Source organism: Oryx dammah, unplaced genomic scaffold (assembly GCF_014754425.2).
Source record: "Oryx dammah isolate SB20612 unplaced genomic scaffold, SCBI_Odam_1.1 HiC_scaffold_2, whole genome shotgun sequence".
NCBI lineage: Eukaryota > Metazoa > Chordata > Mammalia > Artiodactyla > Bovidae > Oryx > Oryx dammah.
In genome coordinates, this window is record NW_024070186.1 from 73632024 (window position 1) to 73643423 (window position 11400).

General features: G+C 45.3%; 1 pseudogene; it reads left to right on the forward strand.

Moving 5' to 3' along the window:
* The first annotated feature begins 488 nt into the window (after positions 1-488).
* Positions 489-6398, forward strand: LOC120871901 (annotated as a pseudogene).
* Positions 6399-11400: the final 5002 nt, after the last annotated feature.

Sequence of the window (11400 nt, forward strand, 5' to 3'; positions counted from 1 at the left end):
AAGTCAAAAGTTAAGACTTGCCAGTACAGAAATCATATATAAAACCTCTGAGTCTGATGTTGATTATATAAAAGAAGATGCCCCCCGCCATTTTTGGGGGAAAGATGACAGCAGGGTTAAAACAACTGTGTGTGCTACTTGAAGGAAACAGCAGGCATTCTGTGCCTTTCCCACGGTGCCCTATATGCCAGAGTGATTCTAAAGTATGAGGAGGCCATTAGCACTGCTCCACTGCCAAAATATTTTTTCTTCCTCCTCTCCAAACTGGTTTGTCAGATGACTTTTGAAGACCAGGCTCAGGTCTAGTTAGGGCTCTGGGTAGGGGAGTCTTCTGTGAGATTCTGTTGTCACTGGGGGGTGTTTGTTAGAGAGATGGCTATTGACACCTGATGCCGGAATTATTCAAAGCTAGGGTGTGAGGTGTGGCCTACGGTCTTTTAAGATCAACATCATCACTAAGTCCCCAGAGAAGAGCCAAGGAGAGGAAGATGGAAAGAGGTTGGCTCCATGGGGAAGGATTCCTCCTCTGCCTCATCCTCTACCTGCTGCTTCAAGGTAAGATGGGACAAGAACAAGAGCACAGCATCCATATAAAGTCTGGGGAACAGAGAAACCAGGCTAATTCTTTTTATTTCTAGTTAACAAATGGGTGTTCATTTTGGAAAAAATGGAAATTCATGACACTGACAGTTTGGTATAGCACTTTCTAGGGTCCTAAGGGTTAGCTGATTTGTCCCTTAAGCTACTTCTCCACTCCCCATGCTTCCATGGGCCTCTTTCCTTTCTCCATGTCATTCTCTTTCCAGGCAAATAATCTACCCCACGGTTTCTGGGTATCAACTACTGTTGAGAGAAGAAAATTCTTCCTTATTTCTCTTTGTTGTTGTTTAGTCCCTCAGTTGTGTCCAACTTTTGTGACCCCACAGACTATAGCCCACTAGGTTCCTCCGCCTGTGGGATTCTCTAGGCAAGAATACTGGAGTGGGTTGCCATTCCCTTCTCCAGGGGATCTTCCCGACTCAGGAATCGGACCTGAGTGCCCAGATCTCCTGCATTGGCAGGTAGATTCTTTATTGCTGAGCCACTGGGGAAGCCGTATTTCTCTTAAGCAAATGAAAAGGAAAGATGCCAAGGAAATTGAGGTAGATGAAAAGTTTTGTTGTGACTTTTCAGTACAACTTTTTAGTATAATTTCCCATTCTAGAGTAATTTCTTGTTCATTATTGAGATTAAGCAATGAGGTATAGCACAAAATTAGAGACAGACAAAAACAGACTTGACCAGGAGATGCTACTACATACATTCTTTGTTTCTGCCCCACAAAGTATGATTAAAAAAGGATTGGGTATAAGAGGTGTATCAAGGAACTGTTTATAAGATAGTCTCAGTGGTGATGAGTCCTGAGTTTTAGAAGAGAACAATCACAGCACAAAGCAAAGACATATAATCATTAAATTGAAAACTGAGTTCCTTCCTTAAGGTCCCACGGATGGATTTCTCACTGCTGCTGCTGCTGCTGCTGTGTCACTTCAGTAGTGTCCAACTCTGTGCGACTCCATAGACGGAAGCCCACCAGGCTCCCCCATTCCTGGGATTCTCCAGGCAAGAACACTGGAGTGGGTTGCCATTTCCTTCTCCAATGCATGAAAGCAAAAAGTGAAAGGGAAAGCACTCAGTCGTGTCCGACTGTTAGTGACCCCATGGACTGCAGCCTACCAGGCTCCTCCGTCCATGGGATTTTCCAGGCAAGAGTACTGGAGTGGGGTGCCATTGCCTTCTCCGGATTTCTCACTACCCACCTGATTATTTCTCTCATTATTAATTCATGACCATCTATGCCCTGTTCGTATAGTGAAGAGGAGAAATGTGATTGCAAAATTTGTCAGTGACATTCACCCAAATGGCTCAAAGACAGAGGTTTGTGGTTGGATTGTTAAGAACATAGCAAGACACTAAAAAGTGGTGCTCAGGGCTGTTTGCATACACATGTAGACAAGTTTTGCATGGAGAGAGAGAGAATGGAATTGAGAATGGGGCTCTGACTCAGCTCACCTCATCAACTTCCACCATTTGCCTACTACTCCAGCCTAGCCCACACTGCCTAGTCCAAGCAGTAGGAGTCTACCTGTTTCTTCCATAACCCCTGCTGTCTCTCTGTGCAGAAACATTCCCCACAGCCCAGCCCTGGCACTCTTCTCACAGTTCCTTCTCTCTACAGGGAGAGGAGATACATTCACCATCGATTGCTCAGGCTTTGACCAGCATGGGGTGGATCCTGCTGCCTTCCAAGCAGCGTTTGCCAGAAGGGCCTTCCGTCCAGCCACCAATGTCAGCATCCCCATTCGTGTTAACATCTCCTTCACTCTGTCTGCCAACCTGGAAGTAGTAAGTCCTGACCCAACTCTGTAATGATCTAGTGATGAGCAGTGGGTGCACTGACTGGATTTTGTAAGTTAAGAGCTCAGTCTATGGGATAGGGAGGCATGACAGGGAATGCTACAATGATACAATGCAGATAAAAGCTCTCCCTTTTGGGGGATACACCACAAGAAACATAATCCCAAGGGACTACTCTCATACTGGTGTTTTCACTTGCATTTCTCATGTACCCTGGATTATATGACCTACATTTTTTAGTGGTTTATGATTAAAACTCATAATTGCCATACAGAACAGCCTTGGAAATGATTAAGAGGTGGGTGTGTCATTGGATTTCACTTCATTAAGTTAATGATCTCAGATGAAAACTGTTTTTCCAGGATGCACAGCTTCAGTTGAGGACATCATTTCTGTGGCTAAATATGGTATGATGGACTCAGTTTCCCCTTTGCTACAGTACCTCCCTTTTTCCACTGCAAGGTCCAACTTTGAGGATTAAAATGGATAAAGCTGAGAATATCCACAGATTCAGCAAGTTCAAACAGCCGGACCAATAATGAAAATATAAAATTTTCTGATTTATTTTGCCAGTTTAAGGAGGGCAGAGACAGGGCTCAGGAAGCAAGTGGCGTAAACCAAGATCATAGAAGCCAATACTTCAGTGGCTCCATCCCAGGGAATCCAAAGCCAAGCTCCAGGTCTCCCCAGAGAGCACTGAGGAAGAAGTGAAAGCAGAACAACCGGAGGGGCTGCAGGGCGGCTGCCAGCCATCTGCTGATTCCTCCTGGGAGAAGCGCCTGGGAACAAGGCCAGGGGCTCGCCCAGCCCAGGGTCCGAGTCCAGGTCCAGCGGTCCTCCAGGCCGAGCTATCCGAGAAGACGCCCCCGGCTGCAGCCAGGTGTTGCCGCACAGCAGCCTTCCCAACACATAGTATGAATTTTTAAAATTTGTTTATTTTTGTCTCTCAACCACTTTATAATGTATTTTTATTTATTTTGTTTTTAAGTACTGCTGCTATCCTTATCCTTCCCATGGTTTTTATTGCTGATTTATTTTGTGAAAGTTGTACACTAATGTTGTTTTATGTCAAAATCAAAAGTATTTAAAGAATACTAGTTCTATTTAATGTGGTTATAGAGCCAGCTGGAAACAAACAACAGTGGCTGGACAGCAGGCTGGACCCCGGCGGTCAGGTTCATTTTGTCACATATGCAATAAACTCACGACTTTACATTAAAAAAAAAAAAAAAACAGTGTGACAGTTGTAACCAGAGGTGTGGTGGGAAAGCAAAGAAATGAGTAAAGAAAGGAATGTGGAGTGGAAGAGACAGAGGAAGACTAAAGCCAGTTCCCATCTCCTGTTTATCCCATACCATGGTGTTCTCTAGATCTGGTACAATCCATTCATCACCTGGAACCCAGAGGAATGCAGGGGGCATCAGGAAGCTGGGCGTGGCAACTAAGAACCTGTGGCTAACAGATATCTTCATTGAGGAGCTGTGAGTGTCAGGGCTGAAAAAACCAAGAAGGAGACCATATTTCCAGGGAAGAGCATGATGTAACCAATGGGGGCCAAGCACAGACTCAACCAGAAAGGAGCAGCATCTGAAACCCTCAGAACACGCAGATAGGTAGAAGGGGGAGGTCAGATGAGTGGGGCTGGAGCACAGAAATGGGCAGCCTGGGAGAGGATGAGGGCCAGGTCTGATGGGGAGCCCACAGCTTTTACCTCTCTGTCCTTTTCACACTCAGCATGGATACAGATCAGACTCCTCCAGGTCTCATGGCTTACGTCAACAGTAATGGTCACATCAAATACAGTAAGCCAATGCGGGTAACCAGCATCTGCAACCCGGACATCTTCTATTTCCCCTTTGATGAACAGAATTGCACCCTCACCTTCAGCTCTTTCGTCTACACAGGTAAGTGAGAATCACATGCTGAAAGAGAAAGGGTTTGGGAAGAGGACAGAAAGCTTGGAAGAGTGAGTGAATCTCACTGAAAGGGGTACGGAAGCTAAGTGGTAAGGAATCCAACAGTCTGGGCAAAGGGGTTGGGAGGCTTGGGGAAGGCTGAATTGCCTGGGTCTCCTTTGCAGTGGAAAAGATGGTCCTGGGCATGGAGCAGGATATGCAGGAGATTTTGGAAACATCACAGAACATCGTTTGGAGCAAGGGGAAGTGGGTACTTCAGAGTATCCATCAAATGACAAAGATGACTGTGGGCACCAATGGCTAGGACCAAATCATCTTCTATGTGAGTTCGGGGGCCCTGGGTAGGATCTTCTTCTACATGCATAGCTCATGTCCTCCACTAGAATGTAAGCTCTCCCACAAGAAAACATGCTCCACGGAGGCAGAGGTTGCTATCACTTTTCATTGAAAAATCTTCTGTACCTAAAACAGTACCTGGCACTCAGGAAATGTTGATTGAATGGATCCTCCCTGAGGAAGAAACAAAGCTCCCACTGCAGTGATTTACAATGAGCATGAACCTCCACTCCATGTCCCCCCGTTCCTCACCGGCTGCCAGGGCTATTAGAACTTCGGGGAGGACAGGAATTTTTATATTTATTTTTAAAAAGAAGGGGTGGAAAAGTAATGAAACACTGTCTTAGGGATATCATGATTCCAAATCCTGGTGATCCCAAAATGTCTGCTCTGTCTTGCTTTCTCTCCCACTGGTTTTAAATGTCTACCAGCAAAGGCACTAGAGATTACACCTTGATGAGGAAAGCAACCAGAAATACAATGCACACAATACCTAAGAATTTGGTCCCTCAATTCTGCTGAGAGCACATTGGCAGGAACAGAAAAATTAGGTGGAGAAAATTGACACATGGGCCAAGAAGGAATGAAATATGTTTCAACGGTAAGCAGCATGGTAGAATTAAACCATGGAAAGACAATGTGGTGATTAAGATGACTTTGCTGGAGAGGGAGAACAGAGAAAGGGACTTGAGGTAACATTTCCTTACTAGAAAGTTTGATCTGGGACAAATCTAAATTCTTGCTCTTACCTGGATTGGCAGCCTCCCAGCCTTCTCCTCAATTGCCTCCCTCTCCCCTCCCCAGCAGGTGGCCATCAGGCGCAGGCCCACCCTCTATGTCATAAACCTCCTGGTGCACAGCAGCTTTCTGCTCGCCATCAATGCCCTCAGCTTCTACCTGCCAGTAGAAAATGAGAACCGTGCCTCATTCAAGATGACACTCTAGCTGGGCTACAACATCTTCCTGCTCATGAGGAATGACTTACTCCCCTCCAGTAGCTCCTCCCTCATCAGTATGGCCCCTCCCACCTTTAGGAGAAGAAAAGTAGGGTGGGGCATGGCACAGACCAATGAAACAGGTCAGAGTGAAAAGAGATCCTGGAAAAGGGCCTCTTTTCTGGGGAAAGAGAAAATAAAAAGTCCTGGCTGGTGCCTCTGACCCTCAGGCAGGCCCCACTTCCCTCCAGGTGTCTATTTTGCCCTGTGTCTGTCCCTGATGGTGCTCAGCCTGCTGGAGGCCATCTTCATCAGCTACCTGCTGCACCTGGCCACCACCCAGCCCCCACCCATGCCTCGCTGGCTCCACTCCCTGCTTCTACACTGCACCAGCCCAAGGACCTGCTGCCCCGCTGTGCCCCAGAAGGGAAACATGGGCCTTGCCCACCTGCCTGGTGAGGGATGTCAGCACTGCCCAGGCTTCCTTTTCCATCACCTCCACTTCTCTGCTCCCATCTCCTTCCCTCCCCACATAACTCCCCAGCTGACCTTGGTGGCCCAAAGCTGAGTCTGTCTCACCATAGGTGTGAAGGAGCCCATGGAGTTTGTGGGGAAGGTGCCACATCCCAGAGAGACAGAGCTAAATGGGTGCCCTGGCTCAGCGAGGAACCAGCAGGAAGACGAGGCTCAGAAGCTGCACTTGGTCCGTCTGTGGGTGCGGTTAAGCCACATGATGGACACCCTGCTCTTCCATCTCTACCTGCTCTTCATGGCCATCTCCGTTGTCACAGTCATTATCCCCTGGAACACCTAGGCAGATACCTACCTGCGAGTTCCAGGCCAGAGCTTCTCTTGCCCCCTGAAACCAGCCAGGCTCTCATCCCTGCCCAAATCCCACCTTACAGCTCTGGCAACAACCTTGTTTTCGTCCCAGTTCCTCTACAGTTTCAGACCAGATCTGGATAGTTTCCTAAGCTCTCCCAAGTCAAGTCCTTGCTCTGGCATGCCATCAGCTACCCTCAGCCCTCTGGTGAGTCCTGCCTTTCTGGCTCCTTAGGATTCAGGTTCTTAGAATACTTCCTTGATCAAATTTCCTCCAATAAACCCCATTTGCAGAAAGCACTGGCTCTTTTCTGCATTATATTTTAGTTTGAAAACCTTGAGGTTGAGAGACTTCTTATAGAAACTTCTCACTACCAAGGATTTTCTTGTTGTTTTTTTTTTTCAACTCTACTAGATAACATGTGAAAGCAGAGAAATGGTAGAGAAGGGGCCAAAATCTATTACAAGGAATTAAAATATGGACTAACCTCCTAAATCCAGTTATCCTAGATTTAAGCTTCTGCAATTAATGATGTGCCAGAACCAGGCAGCCCTTGTTTATAGAGTGAAGCCTTTTGTCACAGCCTGACATGTGACTCATTCATCATTAAGGGCTAAGAGTGTTAACACAATCCCAAATTCTGCTAACTGCAATCAGAGTTGATCTGTCCTTAATCATGCTAAGAAAAGAACACTGGGCTAGGGAGAGCACATTTGAAAATGGCATCTGCTTTACGTGGGAGTAACACAAATGACCCTGCATGAACTGGAAAATTTCCCTTCCAAACACTTGCCTTTTTATTTTGAAAGTCTTTGTGTCTTGGCCCATTATTTCCAATAGCTTTTTTTTCTTTTTTTGGAAATATTATTATTTGCCTGTGGCAGGTCTTTTAGTTGCAGCATACAAACTCTTAGTTGTGATATGTGGGATCTAGTTCCCTGATCAGGGAGTGCAGTCTCAGCCACTGGATCACCTGGGAAGTCCCCTCCAATAGCTTCTTAGGGGAAGTGGAGACCCCACTGTATCATTCTACGCCAGAGCTGTGGTATGATTTGCAGGACAGCAGGTTCAGAAAAGCACAGATTTGGGAGCAACTTAATTACAACTTGAACACAATCTTTCATTTTTAGTAAGCATTTCTTTTCTTTATTCTACTACTTTCTATCTGAACCCTAAATTTCCCAGGTCATCAGTTCAGTTCAGTTTCAGTTCAGTTCAGTTGCTCAGTTGTATCTGCCTCTTTGCAACCCCATGAATCTCAGCATGTCAGGCCTCCCTGTCCATCACCAACTCCCAGAGTTCACTCAAACTCACATCCATCGAGTCGGTGATGCCATCCAGCCATCTCATACTCTGTCCTCCCCTTATCCTCCTGCTCCCAACCCCTCCCAGCAACAGAGTCTTTTCCAATGAGTTAACTCTTCACATGAGGTGGCCAAAGTATTGGAGTTTCAGCTTTAGCATCAGTCCTTCCAATGAACACCCAGGACTGATTTCCTTTAGAATGGACTGGTTGGACCTCCTTGCAGTCCAAGGGACTCTCAAGAGTCTTCTCCAGCACCACAGTTCAAAAGCATCAATTCTTCAGCACTCAGCCTTCCTCATAGTCCAACTCTCACATCCATACATGACCACTGGAAAAACCATAGCCTTGACTAGATGGACCTTTGTTGGCAAAGTAATGTCTCTGCTTTTGAATATGCTATCTAGGTTGGTCATAACTTTCCTTCCAAGGAGTAAGCGTCTTTTAATTTCATAGCTGCAGTCACCAACTGCAGTGATTTTGGAGCCCCAAAAAATAAAGTCTGACCCTTTCCACTGTTTCCCCGTCTATTTCCCATGAAGTGATGGGACCAGATGCCATGATCTTCGTTTTCTGAATGTTGAGCTTTAAGCCAACTTTTTCACTCTCTACTTTCACTTTCATCAAGAGGCTTTTTAGTTCCTCTTCACTTTCTGCCATAAGAGTGGTGTCATCTGCATATCTGAAGTTATTGATATTTCACCCAGCAATCTTGATTCCAGCTTGTTCTTCTTCCAGCCCAGCGTTTCTCATGATGTACTCTGCATAGAAGTTAAATAAGCAGGGTGACAATATACAGCCTTGACGTACTCCTTTTCCTTTTTGGAACCAGTCTGTTGTTCCATGTCCAGTTCTAACTGTTGCTTCCTGACCTGCATATAGGTTTCTCAAGAGGCAGATCAGGTGGTTTGGTATTCCCATCTCTTTGAGAATTTTCCACAGTTTATTGTGATTCACACAGTCAAAGGCTTTGGCATAGCCAATAAAGCAGAAGTAGATGTTTTTCTGGAACTCTTGCTTTTTCCATGATCCAGCGGATGTTGGCAATTTGATCTCTGGTTCCTCTGCCTTTTCTAAAACCAGCTTGAACATCTGGAAGTTCATGGTTCACGTATTGCTGAAGCCTGGCTTGGAGAATTTTGAGCATTACTTTACTAGTGTGTGAGATGAGTGCAATTGTGTGGTAGTTTGAGCATTCTTTGGCATTGCCTTTCTTTGGGATTGGAATGAAAACTGACCTTTTCCAGTCTTGCGGCCACTGCTGAGTTTTCCAAATTTGCTGGCATATTGAGTGCAGCACTTTCACAGCATCATCTTTCAGGATTTGAAATAGCTCAACTGGAATTCCACCTCCTCCACTAGCTTTGTTCGTAGTGATGCCTCCTGAGACCCACTTGACTTCACATTCCAGGATGTCTGGCTCTAGGTGAGTGATCACACCATGGTGATTATCTGGGTCGTGAAGATCTTTTTTGTACAGTTCTTCTGTGTATCCTTGCCACCTCTTCTTAATATCTTCTGCTTCTGTTAGGTCCATACCATTTCTGTCCTTTATTGAGCCCATCTTTGCATGAAATGTTCCCTTGGTATCTCTAATTTTCTTGGAGAGATCTCTTGTCTTTCCCATTCTGTTGTTTTCCTTTGCATTGATCAGGCTAGGAGTAAAAAGAGAGTTATAATATTGTTCACTAAACTATATTTCCCTGATTCTTCCTCTCCACTGCTCTTCCTCAAACAGGAAACCTCTTATGGCTTCCTTTGGTCACTGTAGATGCCCAAAGGGTGGCAAAAGCTGTCAGTGTCCACCAGAAATACTGCTGGTGGTGTGGGCCTGAGGTCCTACCCCAGTGTACGCTGCAGGAGCTTCTGCCCCCTCGGAGCCTAGGCCCCTGGAAGGCTGAATCCCCAGCTCAGATGTCCCCTGCTGGACACTGAGTCACCAGGAGCAACTGTAAAATGCTCTTTTCCTGCAGTCCCCTTCTGCTGGGACTCAGGTAGAAGTTCACGGGAATCAGGGCGTATGGAGGCAGAGATAGCCTGCTATACCCTGAGTGGCTCCTTTCATTCAGATTCCTGGTCTTTCAACTAAATTTGTGTCTCTTAACTCTGCTTTTAATCTTCTCTGCCTTTTTGTTGTTGTTGTTGTCTGTTTCTTTGTTTAATTTCAGGAAAGTCTTTGACTCTTCAGTTTCTGGAACCTTGTCAAACACTCCTTTCACCATTACCAGCCCTCCAGGCATGTGGAAGATCTAGCTAAGCTTAAATCAGGAGCCCTGACATTAACCTAAATAAATTAGCTTGTCTGTTATTATTTTGGCAGTTTCTCAACTCACAGCTTTCAACAAAGTGGGCCTTTAGAAAGTACACAGTATAGTAATAATAACAGCCAACAGTTACTGAGTTTAATATGTGACAGGCACTTTTTCTAGGTGCTTTATATGAAGAAGCACATTTAATCCTTACAGTAAACTTGTGAAGTAGGAACTATAGATCCACAAATATCTTGGAGCCAAATGTGAAATTTTTCAGACTTTTAAAAGGTAACAATTATACATGTACTATATAAATTACTAACACCCCAAGTCAGGTATGGAGTAGCACTCTCTCAGTTCAGTACAGTTCAGTCGCTCAGTCGTGTCCGACTCTTTGCGATCCCATGAACTGCAGCACGCCAGGCCTCCCTGTCCATCACCAACTCCCGAGTTCACTCAGACTCACGTCCATCGAGTCAGTGATGCCATCCAGCCATCTCATCCTTTGTCCTCCCCTTCTCCTCCTGCCCCCAATCCTTCCCAGGATCAGAGTCTTTTCCAATGAGTCAACTCTTTGCATGAGGTGGCCAAAGTATTGGAGTTTCAGCTTTAGCATCATTCCCTCCAAAGAAATCCCAGGGCTGATCTCCTTCAGAATGGATTGGCTGGATCTCCTTGGAGTCCAAGGGACTCTCAAGAGTCTTCTCCAGCACCACAGTTCAAAAGCATCAATTCTTCGGCACTCAGCCTTCTTCACAGTCCAACTCTCACATCCATACATGACCACTGGAAAAACCATAGCCTTGACTAGATGGACCTTTGTTGGCAAAGTAATGTCTCTGCTTTTCAACATGCTATCTAGGTTGGTCATAACTTTCCTTTCAAGGAGTAAGCGTCTTTTAATTTCATAGCTGCAGTCACCAACTGCAGTGATTTTGGAGCCCCCAAAAATAAAGTCTGACACTATTTCTACTGTTTCCCCATCTATTTCCCATGAAGTGATGAGACCAGATGCCATGATCTTTGTTTTCTGAATGTTGAGCTTTAAGCCAACTTTTGCACTCTCTAGTCAAACACAATATTTCTGCAATGAAATCTATGAATATTCACACTTGGTAGCAAAAATGAAATTAAGGACAACCCCACATCAGTTCAGGTCAGCTTTTGCCACCAAATGATTTATAAAAAATAATTTGGTTTTCAAAACTTTTTAGGTTTTAAAACTGTTGTTTTTGTATTACTATCCCCATTTTATATATTCAAATAAATGAGATAAGATAAATGAGAAGATGAAGTACAGAGTGCAGTGATGGCCACTATCTCCCAAGTTCCCACGGTTAGGCAGGTGACAGAGCTGCAGTGTGAACAGAGGCAGCTAGCTAGAGACCCAGGACTCTAGCCCTCACACAGCCCTCCAGCCTGATGAAACTAGACAGGT